The sequence below is a fragment of the Aythya ferina genome (genome assembly GCF_964211825.1).
Source record: "Aythya ferina genome assembly, chromosome: Z".
Lineage (NCBI taxonomy): Eukaryota > Metazoa > Chordata > Aves > Anseriformes > Anatidae > Aythya > Aythya ferina.
The window spans coordinates 77,031,357-77,042,791 of NC_140299.1; the positions used below are offsets into that span (position 1 = coordinate 77,031,357).

At 41.3% G+C, this 11,435-nt stretch overlaps 1 long non-coding RNA gene across 1 annotated transcript; it reads left to right on the plus strand.

Annotated features, from left to right (window-relative positions):
• The first annotated feature begins 269 nt into the window (after positions 1–269).
• LOC311426813 lies at positions 270–10,663 on the plus strand. Its single transcript, XR_014687063.1, has 2 exons — positions 270–544; positions 9,899–10,663. It is a non-coding gene; the product is annotated as an uncharacterized lncRNA (long non-coding RNA).
• The last annotated feature ends 772 nt before the right edge of the window (positions 10,664–11,435 follow it).

Below are 11,435 nucleotides of genomic sequence, written 5' to 3' on the forward strand. Positions count from 1 at the left end.
ATATTAAAAGTGATCGAGAAATAAAAATCACCGAGGAAGATTGGATGCAAAAGACTAAAATGCATATCTAATATTTGCTAGTCTATAGCAATAACTTACATAAGTAAAATCAACCACAAATCTTTTTAAAAGTTCATTCAGTGTTCAGACACCAGTTTGGAGTGAGACATGCTGTGACTTCCACAAGTAGTAGCATTCAGACAGATTAGATATGACAAATGCACAAAAAACTCAACCCCATCTTAACCACAGCATGTGCCCCCCAGCAAATCAGCATCACAGCAGGCAGCCATTTTGCCACATGGCAAACCTGAGCTTTCTTCTTTCCAGTCTCTCCTCTGCTCTTGGGATTGCTGTTTCTTGCAGCAGATACCTCCTGCTCTTCTTCATTGAAATGGTGCTACTGTATATTTGTCACAGAGATAAAATGGTGACATGATAGCCCCACAAAACTCACATAGTTTGCGTGGCCTGACTCTGCTTTTGAACATGATCTCCATGCTTGGTGCTGCTGTACAGGAAGAAGATTGCAACAGCTGCCCAGGTATGAGGAATATGACAGAAAATTAGAAGGTTTTTGTTGTTGTTGTTGTTGTTGTTTTATAAGAGGAGAGCAGGGAGAAGGGAAAGTAAGGAGAAATAGTTTAAACTGCCTTTTCAAGGCATGCTCTGAGCCACCAGAGCTGAGTTTTACTACCAGCACTGCCCAACTGTGAAGCTTTTGGCAAGCACCCTTCCCAGCCCATGCCTTGTTTAGCCCTTTGGAAACTGCATGGTGGGAGAAGAGAAGGATGCGCTTACCTCTGGGTCAAGTGGGGCTGGCTTCTGCTATGCACATTGAGACATGACCTCCTCCCAAAATTCAGGATGGAATAGAGAGTATGTGTTCTTTGTGATTCATATGGGGAAAAAAAAAAAAAAAAAAAAAAAAAGTTTTTTATTTATATGGCTTCATGGTTTCAAATAGACATAGTTTTTTCATCAGGTCCTTGTATTTCCTCCTCTATTCCCACACTGGCCAGGTCTACTATGAGCTGGATTATTAGCATGATTTTTTGTTATTCTTTTTCTCCAAACAATATGAGAGAGGAAATCCACAGCTCTAGTTCTGTCAGCAAGAAAGGATGTGAAGTGTAAAAAGATGTCTTTTTTAAGCTGTTGAAAAAAAAAAAAAAAAATGTTTTCAGCTCTATGGAAACAAACCAATTAGGAGGTTTCTTTTTTTCTAAACAAAAAAAAACAAAAAAAAAAAAAAAAAAAAAAAACAAAAAAAAAAAAACACTAACTCACAAGACTTTCTTGATATGGTAACACAAGCCTCTCAAATCCTGACACTAATGCTTAGAAGATGCTAGGTTAGGTCACTGAATAAGTAAGATGAATTTTCATTTCACTCCCTGGCCAATGTGGCCAGATGGCCAAATGTACACAGAGAAACTTCCAGATGAAAGACGGGCTGGTTACCAACATAGCACAGTGGATGCTCTCTATGGGTAGCTATTTGATGATGATGATGAGTTTTGTGATTTAATATGCAGTTAACAGCATTAAAGATTATCCTTAGTTCTGCTAGAAGAATGTTTACTCTTCTCATTCCATACATGTTCATTCAGAGGACTTCCTCCTAAACTATAATTTTACCAGCCAGATGTAATGAAACAGAAAAGATAGAATCACAGAATCACAGAATCATCTAGGTTGGAAGAGACCTCCAAGATCACCTAGTCCAACCTCTGACTTAACACTAACAAGTCCTCCACTAAACCATATCCCTAAGCTCTACATCTAAACATATTTTAAAGACTTCCAGGGATGGTGACTCCACCACTTCCCTGGGCAGCCTGTTCCAATGCCTCACAACCCCTTCCATAAAGAAGTTCTTCCTAATATCCAACCTAAACCTCCCCTGGTGCAACTTTAGCCCATTCCCCCTCATCCTGTCACCAGGCACATGGGAGAATAGACCAGCCCCCACCTCACTACAGCCTCTTTTGAGGTACCTGTAGAGTACAATAAGGTCACCCCTGAGCCTCCTCTTTTCCAGACTGAACAATCCCAGCTCCCTCAGCTGCTCCTCATAAGACTTGTTCTCCAGACACCTCACCAGTTTTGTTGCTTTCTCTGGACTCTCTGGAGCACCTTGATGTCTTTGTAGCGAGGGGTCTAAAGCTGAACACAGTACTCAAAACGGTCAAAGATCTGCCAGAATCAGATAATGACTTCTGAGAGCACATGAAACCAAACTGGGTGAACTCAGCAGGCCAGGAAAATAGTGTAGACTTCTTCAGAAAGTTGTAAATCTTCAGATCACAGTAGGTTCTCTATCAGTGATGGATGGTGCTTGTTATAATTTATAGCCTTGTTACACTTAAAATAATCTCTCCTATTTATTCTGATCTCTTTAATTCCTTCAAGAAGTAGCCACCACATTATGCTGATATGTACAGAGGAAAAAATAAAAAATGTATAGCACTCATCACACATGTTCAGTATATAAACAACTTCTTCAAAATAAATCTGCATTACATCGTATTTATTAGAACTATAATAAAGTCTCCACTGATGTCTAGCTCAGAAAGTTAATTTAGTAGATAATGTTTGCTAATTGCATGACTATGCTAAATGGCTTATTGTCTTCATATAGAGGGTTGTTAAGTGACCAAAGCAATAACTTGTGACCTAAAACCTGAATTCAGATCCCAACCAACATGACCTCAGCTAAAATCGCTGAGCCTCAGTTCACATTTATGACAATCTAGATGACTACCTTCAGGAAAGACTTCAGGTGACATGTATTAAGAACTGCAGCTCACTCAAGTGCTAGAATAATAAAAATAATTTTAAAAATACTGCTATATCTGTAGCTTGATTAAAATACTCAAGTTCTGGAAATGCCTCAGTTTTCAAGACATTCTGAGCAGACTTTGAAAATGGAATATGTTTACAACCTGATTTTTTTCATACTTAATTTCTATTACAAGGCATTTAACATTTTCAAACATAATCATTTTTAGTCAGGGACCTAGTTTGTACTGTTGTGTAAATATCTTTAGTAATGTTGTCAAAACACATAAATGTTGAAATCCTACTAATAACAGAATCACAGAATCATTAAGGTTAGAAAATACATCCAAGATCATCTGGTCCAACCACCCCTCTACCCCCTAGAACCAATGTTACCCACTAAACCATGTCCCAAAAACACCAAGTCCAATTTTCCTTAAACACCCCCAAGGACAGTGACTCCACCTGGGCAACACATTCTAATGCCTGACTACTCTTTTTGAGAAGAAATTTCTACTTTCCAACCTGAACCAATCTTGGCACAACTCGAGGCTATTCCCTCTTATTGCTAATTATCTGCAGGAAGAGGCCAACCCCCAGCTACCCACACCTTCCTTTCAGCTAGTTGCAGAGAGCAATGAGGTCTCCCCTGAGCCTCCTCTTTCCCAGACTAAACAACCCCAGTTACCCCAGCCAGTCTTCACAGGACTTGTGCTCCAGGCCCTTCATCAGCTTTGTGGCTCTGCTCTGGACATGCTCCCGGGCCTCCATGTCCTTCTCGTACTGAGAAGCCCAAAGCTGAGCACAGCACTCGAGGTGCGGCCTCACCAGAGCAGAGCACAGGGGGACGATCCCCTCCCTGCTCCTGCTGGCCGCACTATTCCTGATAAAAGCCAGGATGCTGTTGGCCTTCTTGGCCACCTAAGCACACTGACAGCTCATGTTCAGGCAAGCATTGACCAACACCTCCGGATCCTTTCCTCTGCACAGCTTTCCAGCCACTCTGCCCCAAGCCTGTAGCGCTGCATGAGGTTGTTGTGACTAAAGTTCAGGACCCAATGTTTTGCCACGTTGAACCTCATCCCATTGGCCTCTGCCCATCAATCCAACCTGTCCAGGTCCCTCTGCAGGGCCTTTGCACCCTCCATCAGAGAGACACGTCCCCTCAACATGGTGTCATCTGCAAACTTACTGAGGGTGCACTCAATTCACTCATCCAAGTCATTAATAAAGTTATTAAAGAGGACGGGCCCCAACACCAACCCCTGGAGAACAACACTGGTGACCAGCTGCCAGCAGGTTTTAATTCCATTCACCACCACTCTCTGGGCCCAGCTGTACAGACAGTTTTTAACCCAGCAAAGTGTGTATCTGTCCAAGCCATGGGCTGCCAGCTTCCCCAGGAGAATACTGTGGGAGACCATATCAAAGGCTTTGTAGTCTAGGTAGACTACTTCAAATGGTGTACAGGTCCTAATTGCAGAACATTTAAGTCATCCACAGAGTTCAAGGCTTACCATAAGAGCAACATGACCTAGCAACAGCCATGATATTATCACAGAATCTCTGTGGGATCACAGCTACTGGGGCAGATCAGGATGCTCAGGGCTTTGTCCAGTCAGGGTTTGAAGCTCTCCAAGAGAGTGTATCTTTATTAGAATGAGTCCAGAGGAAGGCCATGAGGATGATGAGGGGGTTGGAGCACCTCTCCTACAAAGACAGGCTGAGGGTGCCAGGATTATTCGGCCTAGAGAAGAGAAGCCTCTGGGGAGACCTTACAGTGGCCTGCCAGTATCTAAAGGGGTTCACAGAAAATCTGGGGAAGGACTCTTTGTTAGGGAGTGTAGCAACAGGACAAGGAGTAATGGTTTCAAACTAAAAACGGGTAAAATATAGATTAGCTATAAGGAGGAAATTCTTCACTCTGAGTGTGGTGAGGCATTGGAATAGGTTGCCGAGAGAAGCTGTGAATGTCCCATCCCTGGAAGTGTTTAAGGCCAGGTTGGATGGGACTTTGAGTAACGCAGTGTCGTGGTTTAACCCGGCTGGCAGCTAAACACCACGCAGCCGTTCGCTCACCCTCCCCCCTCCCTCTCTGGGACGGGGGAGAGAAATGGAAAGTGAAGCCCGTGAGTTGAGATAAAGACAGTTTAATAAGACAGGAAAATAATAATAATAATAATAATAATAATAATAATAATAATAATAATAATAATAATAATAATACAATGATGATAATAGTACTACTAATAATAATATGTACAAACAAGTGATGCACAATGCAATTGCTCACCACCCGCTGACCGATGCCCAGCCTAACCCCGAGCAGTCCGGCCCCCTCCCCCGGCTAGCCACCCCTATATATTGTTTAGCATGACGTCAGATGGTATGGAATACCCCTTTGGCTAGTTCGGGTCACCTGTCCTGGGTCTGTCCCCTCCCAGCTCTTACTGCACCCCCAGCCTGCCTGTTGGCAGGACAGAGCGAAAGGCTGAGATGTCCTTGGCTTGGTATAAGCACTGCTCTGCAACAATTAAAACATCGGGGTGTTATCAGCACTCTTCTCATCCTAAGCCAAAACACAGCATTCCACCAGCTACTAGGAAGAAAATTAATTCTGTTCTAACTGAAACCAGGACACCCAGTTAGGTGGGAGGTGTCCCTTCCCATGGCAAGAGGGTTGGAATTAGATGGTCTATCACAGACTTGAAAATTCCTCTCTGTTAGACCTTATAATTAGATGGTTACTTGAATGTCTTTGATCCTGCTAACCTGACAGAACTTTAGAGCAATGCTGCATCTCATTACCCACTTAATGGAAAGTCTGTGGATGTTGTTTACCTGGATTTTAGTGAAGTGTTTGGCACTATTTTCCACAGTATTGCCCTGGAGAAACTGGCTGTTTAGGGCTCAGATGCATACAATTCACTGGATGAGGAGCCAGGCTCCAAGAGTCCTAGTGAATGGAGTTAATTCACTTGGCAGCTGGTCACCAGTGGCATTCCGCTAAGCTCAGTGTCAGGGCCAGTTTTGTTTAATATTGTGTGATGGTTTAACAACTGATGGGCAGATAAGCAGCACCACACCACTCTCTCACACCACCTCAAAAGGACTCGGGGAGAAAATACGGAGGGGGGGAGTGAGAAGGGGTGGCGAGGAAGAGCTCACGGGTAGAGAAAAATAAGGAGAAGTTTAATGACAGGAAAGGTTGTGCAAAAGCAAAAGGACAAAAAAAACAAAACACACTGTTCTTCCCATCAGAAAGTGATCTTCAGCCACTTCTTAAGAAGCAGGGCCTCAACATATGTGGTGGTTGCTTGGGAAGACAAATGCTGTCATAATGACAGTTCACCTTCTTCCCCACCAGCTTTTCACAGAATCATAGAATCATTAAGGTTGGAGAAGACGTTCAAGATCATCTGGTCCAACCATCACCCTGCTACCAATGTCACCCAATAAGCCATGTCCCTAAGCACCAGGTTTAAACTTTCCTTAAACACCCCCAGGGATGGAGACACCACCACTTCCCTTGGCAACCCACTCCAATTGCTGAGTATGACATCCTAGAGTATGGAATATCCTCTTGGTCAGTTCAAGTCAGCTGTCCTGCTAGTGTCCATCCCCTCCTCACCTCTTGCCCATCCCAGGTCTAACGTCCTTGTGGTGGGAAGTTGTAGAGACAGTAAAAACATTGGTGTTACATCAGCACCATCCTATATCAACAGTAGTGAAAAGTACAGAACTATATGGGTTGTGTGGGGAAAGTGAACTCCATCATAGCCAGACCAGGTACACATTTTTATCAGTAATCTGGAAGATGGGATTAAGTGTACTCTTAGTAACTTTGTGAATGATACTGAGTTAGGTGGGACTCTTAGTTTGCTTGAGGGTAGGAAGGCTCTGCAGAGGGTTCTGGATAGGCCAGCTTGATGGTCCAAGTCCAATCGCATGACATTCAACATGGTTCAGAGCTGGGTTCCACCACAGAGAGGGTAGTCAATGGGCTGCCCAGGGAAGTAGTGGAATCCCCACCCCTGGATGTGTTTAAGGGATGTGTGGATGTAGCACTAAGGAGCAACTAAACTTTAGTGATGGGACTTGGTATGTCAGAGTGATTGTTGGACTTGATGATCTTAAAGGATTTTTCCAACCTAAATGATTCTATGATTGTGTTCTGGTTTAGGATCCTAGAGAAGACTCCAAGCCTGTGTGAATATCATTTGTTAGCCATCTGGCAGAAAAATATGGTGCATTATTCCTCTGTCATTTTTGGCTGCAGCTCCTTCTAACTTTTTATTATAATTAAGTATGTTTAAGCAATTTTTTATTCATATTAATTATCTGGAAGTACAAAGAAATCTTAGAAGTGAGGCTTCAGATAAACAGCAGCATGTGAAAAGGTTTATGCCAAATAAACTGAGGAATAGCTGTGGGAAAGGCTCCAGGATTTTTTGTTTGTTGGTTTGCTTTTGTTGGTTTGTTTTGTTTTCTGGTGATACTGAATTTAATTTCATATTGGCTAACGCATCCCCTGACCCATCACTGTAACTTCCAGAGAGTAACGTTGTACATGTGCTTGACATTACAGGAAATACTAGCTATACCTTACATGCATTTCATTTATTGAAAAAGTTAAAAGAACAGAAGTTTTAGAATCTTTTTAGGTGAATCTTCTTCTGTTGAAGACATTTTGACTTTAACTCAGCCTGCACTAAGTGTCGATATGTATTCAAGGGTAACAGGCTTAAGTATGTGTATATGCACATTTGCTATTCATATATTCAGCTTATTCATATATTCAGCTTCCTGCAGTGACTTCTTGGCAGTAACTTTCTTCTTGGCAGTAATGAGCAAAGCAAGAATTCTAAGGGTCACAAGCCAATGCAGGCCTCCTGGCAAGGTGTACAGGAAAATTAAAATAAACACACATCTCTTACTCCATGAGCTAATCCATTCCACCTGGGTTTCTAAACAATGAATCAAACAGCTAAACATGCTATACTCAAAAGACAGGGAAAAGCAAAAACTACAATAAACACATACAACTAGTTACTTCTTTCTAAAGTCTGAAACAAATCTTTTTCAAGTTTACTTCAGACTTCCTAAGGAGGAAGTTAATATTAGCAGCTTCTTACCTGTAACAAGATGTCATTCACGGTTATGATTTGCCATGTCCCAGATCTCTGTTACATATCCAGAATTTGCATACAACCTCTTTTTGATCTTGTTGGAAATCAATACACCAAAGATTGCAAGCTATCAATCAGAATGAGGTCACTTTTGCCCCATATGCAAGTCGGGAGCCTGGTTCCCTTAATAAAGATGAACACTTACTTTCCCTTACTAAAGGATTGCACACAAATATGATTTATATAGAAATTAAATATGTTAGAGCCCAGAGTCTCTTTCATTGTCCCTCTATGAAATGCTAACAGAGAGCTCTTCTTCTCAGCTTACATCTAAATTTCACAAACCAGATGGCAAACATGCTACTTTGTAAAAAGCCTATAGAGAGAACACAAAATAGTACTACTAAAATAGTGTGATTACACCCCCCCACACCAAAAAAAAAAAAAAAAAAAAAAAAAAAAAAAAAAAAAAAAAACACTATGAAATGCACACTTTTCCCTGAAGTAATTTCATTATAGTTTCCAGTAAAAACAGTGCAGGTCTTTTGTCCCCTTCTTCATAAGCACATCTATCTATGAAGCTCCACTTCTGGTACCAGTACCATGACAGAGGTGTGATGTTTAATTTACAAACAATTTAAACTGGTAGAGATCTCCTCCAAACCAACTGGCACCAGTGTTAGGGTGCCTCCCAAACCTGCACCTCTGCACAGTTCTAAAAGTCTGTGAAACACAGAAAAGCTGCTATGAAAACCTTGAAGTAGAAAAACACTTTCTGTGTTACTTCAGTTGCTTAATTTAAAATACTCTAAATAGTCAACAGGATTGCATTGAAATAGAACTAGAAATGGGTGGACCACTGGATTGGCTTGCCAAAGAAACACTTTCTATTCTGATCTACTCCACTTGCCTGGTGGATAACCTTATACATATTATCTAGCCTTCCGGAGCCCCTCACTTTTTCTATGTGCAGTTCTAACAATAGAAAGAAAAATATTTTTTCTGTAGAAATTGCACAGACAAACTACCTGAAGCTGAAAGGCACTTGAGGTCATTTAGATATTTTCTAGGCCATTTCCTAGCCTGGCTCCTACCAGAGGAGAGTTCTGCTCAGCAAAGAAAAATATTTTCATGTGTTCTATTAGCTACCAATATACATAGCACTTTTCAACTCAATTCAAATTACTCTCATCGGCTCAGTTATTATTTTATTAGTCATTACCCTAGGGCATCACTTCTTTCACAGATAATTAGAAATCAATTGCAAAGATAGGGAGATAGCTTACCAATTCCCTTTGTGGGCAAAACAGATGTAGTTTGCAGAATATTGTCCAATCACTCAGGGATGAAGTTAGGAAAGCCAAAGTCCGAATGGAATTGAATCAAGCCAGCGATGCCAAAGACAACAAGGGGCATGAAGACAGTCAAGGCAACAGAGCATCTGTCCTAGTTGAGAAGGCTGAGAACTGAGGCTTTTCAGCCTAGAGAAGAGAGGGTTCAGGGGGGATCTTATCAATGTATACAAATACCTAAACAAAGAGTGCAGAGAGTTAGGGTCTTAGTGATGCCAAGGACAGAAAAAGAGGCAATAGGCACAAGAGGCAATGGGCACAAACTGAAACACAAGAAAAATATGTCTATACATCAGGAAACACTTATTTACTGTGTGGGTGACTGAGCCCTCAAACAGGTTGCCCAGAGAGGCTGTAGATTCATCATTCTTAGAGATACTCAAAAAAGCTGTCTCAACAAAGTCATGAGCAACCTGCTCTAGGTGTTATTGCTTGAACAGAGGGATTGGACTAGATGAACTCAAGAGGTCCCTTACAATATAAATCATTCTGTGTTTCTGTGAACATTAACTTAATTTACTGTCAAATAGAATAGATTTGAGTAGGAAGAAAGAAAAACACTAAAACACCTTTACTCCTCCCTCTCTTATTGCTTTAATTCTCTTAATCTTTTTCCGATATATCCTTTTTAAGGTGGGAGGACTTGTATTGGCTCAAAATATTCAAGATCTGGGCATGCTCAGGTGAGGAAATCCCCCTCTTCAAGACAAAGTTTTAAGAAGGGAAAGAGAGTAATATGGATGCAAAGGAAGTGTTCAGAACATTCACAAAAAGAATGAAAATGTCCTCTGAAAGCATGAAGTTTACACAGCTGCCTTTGTCACACTCTTCAGAAACATTGCACTGGTGAACGTAAGGTTGACTGTCCACTTATCTGCAGCCTGCTTATTTACACTGAGTACTCAAGAGAAATTTTTGCCTTCTTAAATGTCAACTAGTTCTCTAGCCTTCTCTCAGTGGTAACATACCATCACATCTTCATCCCAGCGTACAGCCTGATTCTTATAGTACTGAGAAAAAATAAATTGGTGCATATAAGGTGAATTATTCTTTCCCTTCATTGTGGATGAAACTGTACACTTGTAAGAGAAGCAGCAATATATTTCTTGATATAATGTAATGATCTAACAAAGCTTAAACATAAATAAGACAGCGACGTTAAAAGATTAGAGAAAAAGTTCAGACTTGGACTTCTCTTCCTTCCAACAATACCTGCACAAACTACATTGGAAGTGAATGGTCAAACTTTGGGGGAGGGAAAGCAGTTTTGAAAGAAAACAGCCCACCGACCCCTTCAGCCTTGTATTTCCAGTACTATTAGAGGCCCTGGGATACCTGAGAGATTTCAACCATGCTGTATGAAGTGATACAGAAATAAAAGCAATAGTCTGGCTTCAACACCATGAGAAGTCTGTGATTTTTGTGGTGTGAATCACTGCTACTTTGGAAGGAACCGCATATGGCTATGCTACACCCTAACTGAGTCAAAGACCCGGTCTTTTTCCTACTGCATCTGTAATTACAGCACCTCAGAACTATGCCTTACAAAATTATCTGGCTGGCACCAGTTAGCATAACAGCTGTGCTTTCTGTATTTCTAAGACTTTCTTCTACCATATTTTCATTGCAGCATGGTGTAAGTTACAAAACAAGGCATTTCAAGCTCTTTGTGAGGAATCCACAGCTACACTTAGCATTCAGCTCCCCCTCTGATCTCTCCAGCACCTTGGGATGAAAGGCTTTTCCGATGCATATGGCTATTTATTCCAGCTTTAATCATCTTGCTGACCTCTGGAAGAAAAGGCCCAGAACACCATGTAGCAGAACTAAAAAGAGAAAAATCACACAGGTTTGTTCTTGTAAAGGTCTTGGGTCCCATCAGTATTACTCACATTCACAGAACTGAATATTGCTTGAAGTTGGCCTTGAAATAAGAGCAGCAAGCACTTTGATAAATGGGCTAGAAAAGGATGTCCAGTAACACTGCCACTTTTACAAGCACAACAGCATAAAGTGTCTGAATGAGGAATAACATTTCCAAATCAAACAAGAAAATGTCTGTTGCATGATATGATGGACTAGCCAGAGGTCGGGGATTAATTATTAGAATAGAGCAGAGCCACAAAGACATAGCCACTTTTGGGACAGAAGAAAAGCCTGTGTTACTTCA